This window comes from Vulpes vulpes, chromosome 9 (assembly GCF_048418805.1).
Source record: "Vulpes vulpes isolate BD-2025 chromosome 9, VulVul3, whole genome shotgun sequence".
Taxonomy (NCBI): domain Eukaryota; kingdom Metazoa; phylum Chordata; class Mammalia; order Carnivora; family Canidae; genus Vulpes; species Vulpes vulpes.
The window spans coordinates 23,655,505-23,670,666 of NC_132788.1; the positions used below are offsets into that span (position 1 = coordinate 23,655,505).

The 15,162-nt window shown below is 39.7% G+C and overlaps 1 protein-coding gene across 5 annotated transcripts in view; it reads left to right on the top strand.

The window, feature by feature from the left end:
• The window catches only part of MSRA (methionine sulfoxide reductase A), a 426,469-nt gene that overhangs the window by 19,089 nt on the left and 392,218 nt on the right, over positions 1–15,162 (top strand). Inside the window, exon 1 of one of the 5 annotated variants that reach the window (XM_026007830.2) lies at positions 8,616–8,634. The exons of the other annotated variants lie outside the window; for them this stretch is intronic. The gene's annotated coding sequence lies outside the window, so the exon portion shown is untranslated. Of the gene's footprint in view, positions 1–8,615; positions 8,635–15,162 lie in introns of those variants that run through there. 5 annotated transcript variants of the gene reach the window in all.

Genomic DNA, 15,162 nt, shown 5'->3' on the forward strand with positions numbered 1-15,162 from the left:
GAAATCTCCATTCAAGATTTGTTCTGTTTTGTTTTTTAGCACTGAAGTTCTTGTTTCTAGAGAGGTTGATAAGAAGTCTGCTTTGGATTAGATTCTTGATTGTTAATATTATTTTTTTCTGATAACTTTTGGGATTCTTTTCTCTATTTTGAGGTTCTAAAAATTGTCTACATTATTATGCAGCTCAGCACATGGTAACTGTCATTCTGAAGCCTTTGTCTTTTTTTTTTTTTTTTTAGTTCTAAGAAGTTCTTAGATGTTATTTCTTTAAACATTGGTTTCTCTGTATTTCTATTTCTCCTTTATAAACTTCTGTTTGTTAGATATTGGTAAAGCTAGAGCTGTTTTCTGTGATTTTTTTCTTTTAAACTTTCTGTTTATCCTTTCTTCTTATATTCTGGAAGAATTCTTTACCCTTAATCGCCTAGCTGACTAATTTTGCTATTTTTTCATTCTGCTACAGAGCTGTTCTATTAAGTTCATAATGGCAACAATTACATTTCTTCATTTTTCAGATCTTCTCTTGAGTCTGTTTTATAAAAATCAAGATCCTATTGTTTCATGGATATAATGCCATCTTTTACATCTATAAAGGTATTATTTATTTTTCTTATAAATGTTTAGTTCTGAAGCTCTTCAAGCTGTGAAGGCTTCTTGTTCTGGTCTTTCTCCAAATCAACAGCCCTCATATTTCTAATTATTCCTGACTGTGAGCTCATCTTTTCTAGACTCTCCACAATCTCAGTTTGGGCAGCCAGTCTTGGAAGGGGGGAGGGGTTAACGGCCTTGGGTGCTTGTGTTCTTTACTGTTTTCAGTGGGAATAGCGGTTGGGCAGAACTGACAGCAGTTGGCCTTTAGAGCTTATCTGGTCCCCAGTTTGTCCTGGATATCATCATCTACCTGGGGACCTTCTCTATTTCTTCATCCTAAACACTGCCCTAAACCCTGGGTGGAGAAGGAAGATCATACAGGGATTCAGAACAATAAACTGCTCCCACTTCCACAGCTTTCCCAGACCCTTACCGGCTGTTCCTAGCCCTCTCCCACTCCAGAGTGCTACCACGTGTAGTCACAGAGCTCCCACGGTGCTGCACTCCTGTCTTGGTCTATCCTTGCCTCTTGCTCATCTCAACTGCACCTTTCCATCTGCCAGGAATTACTAGAAGCCTTGAGTCTTTTCACAATTTTTTTAAATTAAATTTCTTACGTTGAAATAATCGTAGATTCACCTGCAGTTGTAAAAAAATAACACCCTTCACCCAGGTTCTCCAGTGGTAACATCTTGCAAATCATTTGTACATTACAACCAGGTTATAGTCAGTGATAGAGTCAGTGTACACAACAGTTCTATCACAAGGACCTCTGTGTTGCCCATATATAGCCACACCCCACCTCCTTCCCCACTGCCAGCCCATCCATAACACCTGGCAACCACTAATACGTTCTCTAATTCTGTAATTTTGTTACATCATTAATGTTATATAAATGGAATCATACAGCAGGTAACCTTTTGGGGATTGGCTTTTCCCAATAAACATAATTGCCTGGAGAGTCATTGAAAGTGTTACATACGTTCATTCTTTTCCCTCTTTCATTGCAGAGTAGTATTCATTGGTATGACTATATCAAATTTTGTTTAACCATTCACCCATTCAAAGACATCCAGATTATTCCCAATTTTTGACTGTTATGAATAAATCTGCTATGAATTTGTGTGCAGGTTTTTATGTGAAGGTAGTTTACATTCTTTGGGAAAAATGCTCAAGAGTGTAATTGCTGGGTCATATGGTAGTTGCAGTTTAGTTTTATGAGAAAGTGCCCAAGTGTTTACAGAGTCATCCCATTTTTCCATTCCTACCAAGTACATGTATGAGTGATCCATTCTGCATCCTTTCTGGCACTTGATATTGTCAATATTAATTTTTAGCCATTCTCACAGGTGTCATGGCTTCAATTTTTATTTCCCTAATGGTTAAAGATATTGAACATCTCTTCTTGTGCTTTTGTGTCATTTGTATATCCTCTTCAATGAAATGTCTTTGGTAAAATGTTAGACATGTCTAATTGAATTATTAGTTTTTATTGTTCAGTTTTGTGAGTTCTTTGTTCTAAATACTAGTTCTTTGTTAGATATATGGCTTGGAAACATACTTCTCCTTGACGGTAGGTTTATTATTTATTTATTTATTTATTTTTAAAGATTTTACTTATTCATTCAGGAGAGACACACACACAGAGAGAGAGGCAGAGACACAAGCAGAGGGAGAGGCAGGCTCCATGCAGGGAGCTTGATGTGGGACTCGATCCGGGGACTCCAGGATTACGTCCTGGGCCGAAGGCAAGCGCTAAACCTCTAGCCACCCAGGGATCCCAGGTTTATTTTTTAAAATCTTTGTAATAGGGTCTTTTCAAAGGAAAAGTTTTAAATATTGTGGAGTTCCAATTTATCATTTTTTTCTTTCTTGGTTTGTGCTTTTTGTGTGAAGCCTGAGAATTCTTTGCCTAGCCTTGATCTCAAAGATTTCTCCTATTTTTTCCCTAAAAGTTTGATGTTTTTAAATTTCACATTTAAGTCCATGATCCATTTTGAGTTAAGTGTTTAAAGTTTGAGATTTAGTTTGAGGTTCATTTTTTTTTAAGCCTATGGATATCCAATTGTTAAAGTGCCCATTTGTTGAAATCCTTCCTCCATTGAATTACTTCTGCACCTTTGTCATAAATCAGTTGGACACATTTGTGTGAGTCTACTGGGTTCTTATTTTCTTCCATTGATCTATGTGTCTGTCTTTCTGCCACACTATCTTGGTTACTGTAGCTTTATAGTAGGCCTTAATATTGGGAAGAGTCATCCCTCCCACTTTATTCTTCTTTTTCAAGATTGTTTTTTTTTTTTTTGCTATTTTGAGGCCTATGCCTTTTCGTATAAATTTTAGAATAAACTTGTCTACAATACTATATGATTCTACTTATATAGGTACTTAGAACAATCAGAATCATAAAGGAAGAAAGCAGAATGGTGATTGCCAGAGGCTCCATGGGGAGGAGAGAATGGGGAGTTGATTTTTAATGGGTATAGAGTTTCAGTTTTACAAGGTGAAAGAGTTATAGGAATGGATGGTGGAGATGGTTATAGAACATGTGAATAAATGTATTTAATACCATTGAACTATACACTTAAAAATGGCCAAGATAGGGCAGCCCTGGTGGCTTAGCGGTTTAGCACCACCTTCAGCCTCCAGGGTGTGATCCAGGGTGTGATCCTGGAGTCCCGGGATTGAGTCCCACGTCGGGCTCCCTGCATGGAGCCTGCTTCTCCCTCTGCCTGTCTCTTTCCCTGTCTCTCTCTCTCTCTCTCTGTGTCTAATAAATAAATAAAATATAAAAAATTAAAAAATGGCCAAGATAGCAAATTTTATGTTGTATGTGTTTTACCACAATAAAAAGAATAAATACACAATAAACTGATCTATGTTTACAGACAAATCTTGCTAGGATTTGACAGGAATTGTACTAAAATTATAAATCAATTTGGGGAGAATAATTGTCTTTACTGTGCTTACTGTGCTGAGTCAATCTATGAGCATTTATTTAGGTTTTCTTTTATTTCTTTTATAATCTTTAGTGTATAGATCTTGTACATATTTGTTAAGTTAACCCCTAAGTTGTTCAGTTTTTTTTTCTTTGGAGTAATTGTAAATGGTATTATGTCTTTAATTTTGGTTTCCATATATTTGTTGTTAGCATATAAAATGTGGTTGATTTTTGTGTGTCCATGTTGTATCTCCAACCTCGTTGAACCCATTTACTAGTTCTAGAAGGTGTGTGTGTACGTATTACATAGGATTTTCTACATAGACAACCATGTCACCTGGAAATAGAGACAGTTTTAATCTGTATGCCCTTTATTTATTTTTCTTGACTTACTGCAGTGGCTAGATCTTCAAGTATTATGTTAAACAAGAGTAGTGAGAGCAGACATCCTTATCTTGTTCCAAATCTTAGGGGAAAAGCCTTCAGTCTTTCACAGTTAAGTGTGATGTTAAATGCGTGTAGGTTTTTTGCAGATGTTCTTTATTGAGTTGAGATAATTCCCCTCTTTTCCTAATTTGCTGAGAGCTTTATAACGAACAGGTCTTCCACCACCCATTTTTATAAATAAAGTTATATTGGGACACTGGCACACTTCTTGGTTCATCTGTTGTCTGTGTTGGCTTATGTAGTTAATACCAGAACTGAGTGGTTGTGACAGGGATCATATGACCCTCAGAGCCTAAAACATTTATCCTTTGACCTTTTATAGAAAAGGTTTTCTGACTCCTGCTGTAGTTTCATGAAGTCTTTCTTTTGGTTTGCCTTTTTCCCCCCCACTGTCAGAGTTGCTGCTATCTCTTGATATCATAAGATGTTGCAAACTCTTAATTGGTCCACATGTGCTCTTCAATTAACTGAGACCTAGACCTTGAGTTGTTGGCCAGTGCCCACCTCAAAAGAAAGCAGAGTATGGTTGTGTGTAGATCTAGTTGACTTCCAAAGGCCCTTCCTACTCTAACATGTCTGTATTTTTATAAGCAGTAGTATTTTGTGTAGTTCTTGGCTTGATAACTGCTATTAACTTCTTACCTTGATCATCAATCTGAACAAATTACTTGAATTGCACTTACTTTGCAGTCTGACCTTTCCTGCCTCGATTCTCTGACTTTTACTGTAGTCTGCATTGCTGTGTTTCAGAATGTTCATGTGATAGCAAGATACATGGCTTTAGTGATCTCTAAAGGGTCCAGTAGAGTGTAGCATTCTAAAGTTGATGACTCTTTACACTGTAGTTGCACATTTATTGTATTTTGTTTTTCTGAGAGAGTTTTAAGCTTTGACAAAAGTCTTTAGCTTTGACAAGTTTGTTGTTTTGGCAGAAATGAGTTAGATAAACAATGGCTTGAGTCCTTAAGTTAGGAAATAAGCAAATATGCTCCTTTGATCTCTGAATGTAAACTTATTGTGGTTTTGTGCTGGTTGACTATTAATTGGCAGAGATATTAAGTCCTGCATCTTGCTACACATATATTTTTTCTTAGCTTGCTTTATCTTTCTCCAAAACATGCTTTTAGTGATAATATTCCTTTTTCTTCTCTTTGAGGAGCTTCCTTTTACCCAGTTACCTCCTCCTTTCTTGGTGATGTCTTCTCTTACTCTCCAGCACATTTTGACTCTCCTCTCTTATGAACTTCTAGCTATTTCTTTTCTTTGCTGCTCATTTGGCATGCAGTCAGATTGTGTGAAGACATTTTGTATTGTCTTATAATTGTTTAACTTTATAATAGCCATCTAATTTAATATATGCATATGTTTTCTAACTGGATTTTCAGCTTAGTGAGGGCTTATTATTTATATCCCCCATGCCTATGTTTATGTTGCACAATAATTATTAGTTAGATGAATGAAAGAATGATTGAGCTTATGCTCTGTGTAATATTCTGTTTGGAAGTTGTCTGTTCAATAAAATCCTTTTAGTATGGTGCAGGTCAGTAGATATTAATATTAATGAATTTCGATAAATGGATGCTCTGTTTTTAACTTACCTTCCAGTGCAAACTATCTGTCTTCAGAAATTTGATTATGACTGGTTGTGTGAGCCCAATGGCTGACTTTTCAAATAGTTATTAGAGGAGATCCGAGCTCTTAGCTGCTACATTACGATTTGTGTTTAATATTTATGGAAGAGAAGCCTTTCTACAAATATGTAAAAATATTGGTGAGTATAGGAAATGGCTCCCAGTGTGACCGAAGAAAATATCTTAAAAAGATCCACAGTTATCTGCAGTTTCCTCAAGGTTGTGTTTACATAAAAAAGACATTGTTTTATGTTCTAGATTCAAGAGGTGATTTTAGGATTTAACAAGTTCCACAAAGAACTTTTGTAAGGTCATCAGTACCCCCATAACTGCTAGAGAGATCACATAGCAATATTTTTCTCTGGATTTATTGAGCTTCCCGCGTTCCTTTAGTATCATTCGTATTTTTCTCCTGAGGGTACCACTTTCCTCTCTTGACTGACTACCAATGTATGGAAACTCATTTATGCTGCGGTGTATGATCCTGGGAAAGGAGTGCTTGCTTTGTACGTCTCTCTACAGGACCTTTCGTGACCATAGGTAGATGTTTCCCACCTGAGTATAAACAGGTAGCGTTCAGAAATGCATTCTCTAGATAGGGACAGGTTGGTTTGGTGGAAAGCACAGACGTTTCATGTTTGGATAGTGATGCTGAACTTCATTTCATATGCTTAGGAGCATATGAACAGATTTGCCTCAATTTTCTCAGTTGTACAATGGAAGCAGTGGCACCTGCCTCCCATGAATATTTCTGGGAATGGATGAGACGGTCAAGAAGGAGCCTAGCATGATACCTGGCTTCTGGCAGATTGTGCAGAAATGTTTCTTATGCAGTATGATGTGTTCAGTGGGGATGTATGGGGACAGTTTACTGCTGTGTTATTGCCATCTGTCCTGTAAAATTGGCTAATGGCCATATCACGACATCCCATTCACCAGAAGAGCTGCAGTGTGGGACAGGGGGTCGAGCAAGCCACAGGCTCACTGTCATTTCGATCTCCATTCCTGGGACAGCCTTCCTGTCAGAAGGATTGGCTGCTGGGTCCACCTGTGAGGCAGGGAGCTCGATTATTAAGTCCGTATTCTTCTCACCTCTTTGGAATAAAGGTCCCTCAGATGACTTTCGGTGGCCAACATGGGTGACGGGTGTGCATTTTCTCAGCTTCCACATTCCCCACTCTCTAGAGATGGCATCCTTCCTGATTGGCCAATACCAGTTTTCTCCCAAGTGAACTGCTTTGTGGTTCAATGCGCTCTGTGTCAATAGAAGAGTTTTTTTTTTTTTTTTTTTAAGATTTATTTATTTGTTCATGAGAGACACACAGAGAGAGGCAGAGACACAGGCAGAGGGAGAAGCAGACTTCTCTCAGGGAGCCTGATGTGGGACTTGATCCCAGGTCCCAGGATTACAACCTGAGCTGAAGACAGGTGCCCAACTGCTGAGCCACCCAGCTGTCTCTGTCAATAGAAGAGTTCTGACAGAACTCTGGTGGTTCTTTATTTGGGTGTCTGTAGAGCCCTGTCTGCAGCCCTTAGCTGCAGTTGTTGGTATTTAGAGTGCCCCTGATTTCTGTGTTCTATATTCCTAGAGGAGGGGTGGGGGAGCAGAGAGAGAATCCCAGGCAGACTCCATTTGGGGTGTGGAGCATGGAGCCTGACCCAGGACTCTATCTCAGGACCCTGAGATTGTGATCTGAGTTGAAACCAAGAGCCAGATGCTTAACTGACTGTGTCATCCAGGTGCCCCAAGATGAATCCATTTATACTGCTTTTATCATTTTTCATGTGGATGCTTATCTTCTTCACTACCTGTCCCCCCCTCCCCCTTCCTTTAAATTTGTGATTGTTTTCCTCCTCTGTGTTCCTTTCTTACTCTCTCTGGCTCCTCCCTCCTCCTCCCCTCTAACCCTCCCTCCCTTCCTCCATTCCTCTGTCCCTCCTCCTCCTTCTTTTTTCTCTACCTTCCCCCTCCTCCTCTTTCCCTCTCCCTTCTTCTCCTCCTCTTCCTGCTTTTGAGATTTCTGACAATTTGTGTATTAATGGGTTTCTTACAATTCTGTTCTTTTGGATATCATCAGTACCACATGGGGATGTGGGTATGGCAACTTCTTATTGTCCTTTCAGGAAGAGACTCGTGTAGTCCTTTGGTCCCATTCATCCATCCTCAGCAATATGTTAATCCTTCCTAATTATCTTTAAATTGTTACTGCATGATTTATATGTGTCACAGAGTATCTCAGAGCATTGTATTCAATACCCTGCTTTGTTACCAGTTTTTCCACTTTCATGCTTAATTCCTTAAAGGTTTTGGGCTGGAAGCCCAACCGGCTTTTGTCAAGAATAGTAGCAGAGGAAATGAAACATACAAAATAGTTTTTTGATTTAGAGCTGATACAAAGCCAATGTGGGAAAAAATTTAGTTGCTGCTTCCTAATAAAGTATATCGTAACTGTTTTTTTTTTTTTGGAGGGGGAGAGGTGAGTGCAATGAAGATGTCTGCAGTTTTGAAACTTCCTTTTTGTTCTCCCTCCCTCCCTCCTCCGCCTTCCTCTCCTCCTCCCCCTGCCTCTCCTCCCGCCCTCATCATCCCTTCTCCTTCCTCCACCTCTCCTCAGCCAGGTTGGTACTGAGTGTCAGAAGCCATGTTGGAGATGGGAATGGAAGCTGAAGTCTGTGAGATTATCTGGGCAGTTCACATAGGCATATGCTTATGAACCAGCCTGCTACCCTGAGCAATAGATAGAGATGGGGATGGCTGCTTCATGCTCACTGGCTTTGCCCACCAGGCCTCTTGTCTGGGAGTTGTTTCAGTCCCCTTCACACCGCTCCAGCAAGAACTAGACTTTCTGCTGGGAGTGCCCTGGCTCTGCTGATTCCTGCAGTGGGATCTGGGCTGAGTCTCCCTCCCAGGGCTTCTTTAGAGCCAGGAACTGTGAATTGTACCCATCCAGAGCCGACAGTACAGCTGATGGAGTTGTTCTGGAGCTGCCTCTTTGGGGAAAGTCTGTTTTCACCAGGAGAGAAGTAAGTTCCATATTGAAGGAGGCAGAGCTGGCACACAGGCCTGGTTCTCACAGTGCTTGCTTTAGAGATCTAACTGCCTTTCTGCCCTTCCTGTGGTTTCATCCTTCAGCATTTCCTTGGACTCCTTGAAACAAAAGTTCTCTTTCTCCGACTCTCTTTGAATTTGAGCTTGTTCAAGTTGGATGTTGTCACTTGTCACCAAATGAATATAGGTGCCTTTCTTACCCTTAACTCCAGATGTGGCTTTAATGGGAAATAAATGAGAATTGCCAGTTTCAAGGCAGTGGTCTCTAGCTAGCTTTTCATAATAGCCACAATTTGAAGGCTGTGATAGCCAGGGCTACCTGAACGCCAAACATTTATGTTGCTCCAGTTTTCACTGTTGTTTTCAAAGATTCCCTCCACTGGTGGGGCTTCCTGCCCACTCGCATCACTGGGAAGCCCACCCCGCAGCGGTGGCTGTGGAAGCTGTAAGTTTGCTTCTTCGTGACCTTGACCACAGATAGAGCATTTCCCTCCAGGCACAGGACACATAACATATTTAGGTTGCAAGTGAGTGTTAGAACCTGGCTTAGCAATATGATTTGGTACTTATGTTTTTTTGTAGAAAAATAAAGCTCTCTATTAAAATAGTATCACCAGTGATTGCCATTCTTCCTCACTAGAAGCTATAACATTTATAGATAGGTGAATTCCCATTATAAACTAACAGCTTTGTTACTTAGCCCAACTGTTCTCAAGTATTGCTTCATAAAAGCTTGGCTCCCCCCTGCCTCCCACTGTAAGGCAGACTTTTCTAGTCTTCCATGTTTAGCATTTCAGAAGTTAATCACAGGGGTCATGGCCTATATGATGACTCCTATAAGCCATGTAATGCTTTCTCCTATGGCCAGTCTTGTTTTGCTCCTCCAGACCAAGATGAGAAGCTGTCATGGCCTCGTGGGGTGACCACTCAAGGTGGGCTTGTGAGTTCTGGGTTTTGCCTGTGCTGCTGGTCTCTGTGAACTTTGTACAATTTACTTCCCTGGCCGTTCATTCATTTATCTCTATATAAAAAAAAGCGCTTGAAAGCAAAGTTCCAGCAGGTTCTTTTTCCATTCATGCAGTGATTTTAAGTGCTTTCTTGGTATTATGCTTATCACTTCCTCTCTTCCCTTCGAAATGGATCTTCTTTCCTCAGAAGCTTATTCACTGGAGCCCCAAGCCCTGCATCTTTCTTGCATGGTTATAACTTGCTTCCCTCCCCCTCCCCTTTCTTTTCTGTTCTTTTCTCACCTGGAGGAAAAGGCAGAGAAAGGGAAAGAAAATGGAGGCATGCAACATGGTTGCAAATATAGTTAGAACTTCTGATAGTCTCTTTCTCAGTCTGGAGAAAGTTACTTTGACGAATGTGGCTCTCTGTTTTCGCTCTGCCTCTAAACTGAGTTTTCCTTCCTTATTATTATTACATTTCTGTGGGATATGACTACCCTTAAAAAAATCTGGTTTTCTTCTTGAAATTTCTTAAGAGACTAGCTTTTTTCTATATCTGAATATTTGAAAGTACAAGTGAAGCAAATCCATAGGCCATTTACGAGTAGAACCACACCATGGTTTCCCTAATGAGCAAAAGTTCTTTCCACACTTAACCTCATATGGACCTTGTCTTTGTAGACTGTTGCTTCTCTATCGGCATACAACTCTGTCTCCTAAATGTGAAATTTGTCTACAATTTTCCCTTCCAAAGACTAGTGTCCTCCTAATTTCTGTGTGCCAGGTCTTCCACAGCGGCCACGCAGCAAGCCACTAGCCTATAAAGTGTCAGTCTAGAAAGAGAAATGGCAAACAGACTGCAGAGGCAGGTTGAAATTGGGTGGTGGGGGAAATGCTTGGGAAGGTGTCACAATACAGAATGAAGCAGAAGTAGTTCAGGACAGGATAGGCCCAGACACTAGGAGGAGGGAGCAGACCTGGGCAGGACTGCATGCAAGATCCAGTCTTAGGGCAATGCCAGATTGCCATCAGGAAGGGGTTGATCCAGAGGCAACCAGCGCAAACATGGCCAGTCTGCAGCCACGTGCAGGAGGAGTACTTCTTTGAAGCTGCCGGTACCCACTTGTAATTTTAGGCCTCCTGCTCTTAGCTTAAACCCTAGTTTCTAATCATGGAAGTCCAAAACCATCCTTAAGATTCTCTAAACTCTGGAGTGTATGCATGTATATAGGATGCTTATGTTCACTTGGTTACCTCTGCTTCTAGGTTCCTGCATCCCCAGATACTATTCCTTTTTTGCACTGAATCTACCAAAACTGCACTCATCATTAAGATGGGAATGTTCTAGACTTTGTGATGAGGAGCTGCTGACTGTATATGGTGCAACACAGAGGTGCAGCTCCAGCCTTGGATACTCCTGCTCCCAAGTGCCTTCTGGCTGGCTGTCCAGTCATGGTTTCCTCCTGCCTTTCTCAACACACAGGTGCATCTCTCAGGTTCCAACCTCCCACCCTTCTTGGCCCTCATTTCTTTCACCCTCCTTCTCAGAAAGTGTAAATCTTTTCTCACACAGCAGATAGGACATCTCTTTGACATGGGTTCTAGTTAATATCCATGCTTTAAAAAGGGCCTCACCTTGAATTTCAAAAACTGTATCAAATTATTTTCTCAGAGATGGGTGGATTTTTCTAACATTGCCCTAGGATTAAATTTTGTGATAGTAGAGCTTGAACTTGATGCCAAACTGAGTAGGAGCGAGAATGAGGAGATGGTGATGAGAGATTTGGTTTGGAGGGCCCTTTTATCTATGAAGGGGTGTTTAGTCCTTTAGTCTTGTCGCGTGTATTACATTTTACTAGATGATTTAAAAAGTTAATAGTTTCTTTTTTTTTTAAGTTAATAGTTTCTTAAGGAGCTTATAGTTTTGTCAGGAAGACAGAAATAACTTAGAGGAGAACAATGAAGCCGTGAACTTTGTGGCACTGGTAAGAGAGTGAATTGATCAAGAATTTGGAAACCCTTAACTACATTTATGTTCCTTGTTATGTACATAGTATTTAAATAAAATTCAGATTCCCATCTCACTTATCACTAATTCAGATACATTTTTTTCCAGATTAAAAACAAAAATGTAAAGTCATATTTCCAGGGATTTTTTTAAAAGTTTTTAAGGGCACCAAAGCTTATGAGTTTCATTTTTAGCATCAGCAAAGGACAATCTAGTTTTAGTAAGTTATTTTGAATTTAGGATCTCTAAGACTCAGAATTAGTTTTGTTTTCCGGCTAATTATTCTAATGAGGAGACATTGCCATGCAGGTATCAGGATAAATATTGTTTTTGGATATGTGACATATTTCCTGGTATTTTAAAAATCCCTTGGGTATTTTAAGGGAAATTTAATCTATCTGCTTTTGATCTAAATATAATTTACTAAGAATAATGGGGAAATATTTGATATCCAGAGAAATCTATTGATGCTCTAAAAGCTTTTCTCTTGGGAAATAAGAAATCACAGTTTTTCCAAGAGTAAATCACAAACTTACAATGTCTAATTTTTCTGTTTATTTAATACAGTCTGAAATAAGCATCAGTTGCGCAGTCCAAATCAATTTTTTAATTTTTTGAACCTTCCTTTTAAAGCCATGCATAGGAAATTTTCTTCAAGGAGGTTTTCTTTTTTTCTTATTCTGACAGTTTTATCTGCTATCTATTTTTTTTTTTTTATCAAACAATGATTTTGGAAGATTTAAGATAATAAAACGATTTTGATGTCTGTGGATTAATAGTGTCTGCATTCAGGATGTTTCAGACCTGTCAGAAACTTGGAAATGGCATTTGAATGTATTTCTTAATTTTAATTTTAAAACACTTCCTCTGAGAATTAGATACCACTCCTAAGGGAATATTTTAAATTTAAAAGAGGAGAAGTTCAGGCCAAATTTTATACTCTTGAAAGACCTGAAATCCAATTACAAATAAAAGAAGAGGTCATGATACTAGTACTGTAGTTTGAAAGTACAATGTGAAAGGACTTGGGTGGGGGAGATTAGATCATAGGAGGGTTTTAGCCACCTGGCTGCCCCCACACACTGTTCCTTCAGTATCTCTGTTTTCAGGAGTGGGAGGAGGGAGACTTCATCCCACTTTTCAGGATTGACTTCTGCCCTCCTAAGAACAATGATGTTCACAGCTCTTCTCTTTCCAGGGTAGAGTTTGCATCTCTGATTTGAGCCTTGGCCTTGTTCCTTCAAATTCCCCCTCTCCACTGGAGACCAACCTGCGGGAAGTCTGGGCAGGAGCCTGTCTCCTGCTCCACAGCCCTCTGCTGCCCTCTGCTGCCCACAGCAAATGGCAGTTAACCTTCCGGTCCCAGCTGGCCCTTGGGATCGGATGCCTGGGTTGTTGCAGTAGTCTTCTGGCCTCTCTTTCCTTTAGTTCAAGCATATCATAGCCAGACAAATCTTCCTCAAATATCACTTCACATGAGAATCAACTCAACTGTAATGATTAGGTGCACAGACTGGCTAGAGACTGCCTGGATTAAGTTCCAGCCCTGCCCTTTATTAACTGTATGACCCTTAGGCAAATTGTATGACTTTGGGCAAGTTAGTTCAAGTCTGTATGCCTCACTGCCCTGGCCTGAAAAATAAGTTGATCCAGCTCATATGAAGAATAATGAAATGAGAAGTGTTTAGAACTGTGGCACATAGTAAGTGCTAAATAAATATTCGTTTTTGTTCTACTTACTACCCACCTCCCCCCATTTAGGATTTACTGTAGACCAGTATTTCCCAAAGAGTAGGACCTCTAACACAAGGCGATATTAGATGGTTCAAGGGTATAGTATTGAGTAGCATGGACCACAGTGAGAAAACCTTTCCTTTTTTCTACTATCTTTCAGCTCTTCTGATTGTATCAAGGTGCAAGTATCAGTCTGGTGCTAGAATGTTTTTAGTCCTTCTCCAACACTTGTTAATTTCTCTTTTTAACAGATATAGGCCTCAAGTTTATAGATAGCTGCAAGTTTTGACAATTTAATAGCACCCATTCAACAGCTTTTTAAAAAAATTTCTGGCAAATGACGCTGGTTTTCATTTTATAGTTGTACTATAAAGTTTCCTTTATAAAGTTAATTACAAATTATAAAATTTCCTTCAAAAACTAAACTAGATTAATAAGTTAGTTTAGGGGCACCTGGCTCAATCAAGCATGTGACTCTTGATCTCAGGGTTGTGAGTTTGAGCCCTACATTGGGTAAAGAGATTACTAAAAAAGTAAATAAATAAACTTAAAAAAAGAAACCAATTGAAAGAATATTAAGTATATAATAAACAAACCATACTATAATTTCAAATATGGCAAAAATCATGAACATGGCACTGAAATGCCTGAAGTTGAGGAAACCCCATGAGAGATGTGAACACATGCCTTGGGACTTTGTAGTTGGTCCTCAGCTGGCTGGGACCCTTTCTGCTCCCCTTGTGGACCTCTGATTTGTCTATACTGCTTCACTGATGGCTGACATGTCTTGAGAATTCCTGCCCTTGGGAATTTTTTTTTTCTCAAGAACACCTTCCAGCTTCCACTTTTTTGGATTTTTGGTCATTCTTCAAGGCCCCACTAAAAGTAATATCCTGGGCGCCTAGGTGGCTCAGTCAGTTGAGCATCCAACTCTTGATTTTGGCTGGTGTCATGGTCTGGCGGTCATGGGATCAAGCCCTGAGTCAGGCTTCTTGCTGAGCATGGAGCCTGCTTAAGATTCTCTCTCTTTCCCCTCCCCCCACTTGTGTTTTTTTTCTCTCTCTCTCTCTCAGAAAAAAATAGAACATCCTCTGTAAGGCTTCTTTGAACACCTTGTTTCAGTCTTCTCTCTTTCCTCCAGACTCTATCACATCCTTTGCTCATTCCATATATGGGCAGTCATTTTTTAGTTTATGATATCTGTTATTTCTGTTTTCCTGTCCTGGTTTTGCAACTGGAAGGAGAGGACTTGATGCTCCTTTAGGTTGGGGGCAGTGTCTTAGTCATTTTAGTACCTCCTTTAGGGCTTACTACAGTGCCTCTAGATGCAGTAAATACTCTAATACTCAATGTGTATAGATTGAGGTATCATTTATATAGCATTAAACTCACATGCTCTGGGTATGCAGTTTGATTTTTTAAAAATATTGTTTACAGTTGTGAAACCATGAACACAGTCTCATCTAAAGCACTTCGACTCACTCCAAAGTTCTCTTTTGCCCTTTGGTAACCAGTCCCCTCTCCTACCCTAGCCCCAGACAACCAGTGATCTTCCTTCTCTTCGTAGAGTTTTATCTTTTTAAAAGTATTTCATAGAAATTGAATCATACAATATGTAGTCTTTTCTGCTTGGCTTCTTTCACTTAACATCACGTTTCTGAGGCTCACCCATGTTGCATGTATCAGTAATTGGTACCTTGCTGTCATGCAGCATTGATAGACTGCATTTTGTTTAACCATTCACCATGTTGTGGACTTTGGGGTGTTTCCAGATTTTGGCTATTGAGAATCATTTCTTGACAAGTGTTCATGTG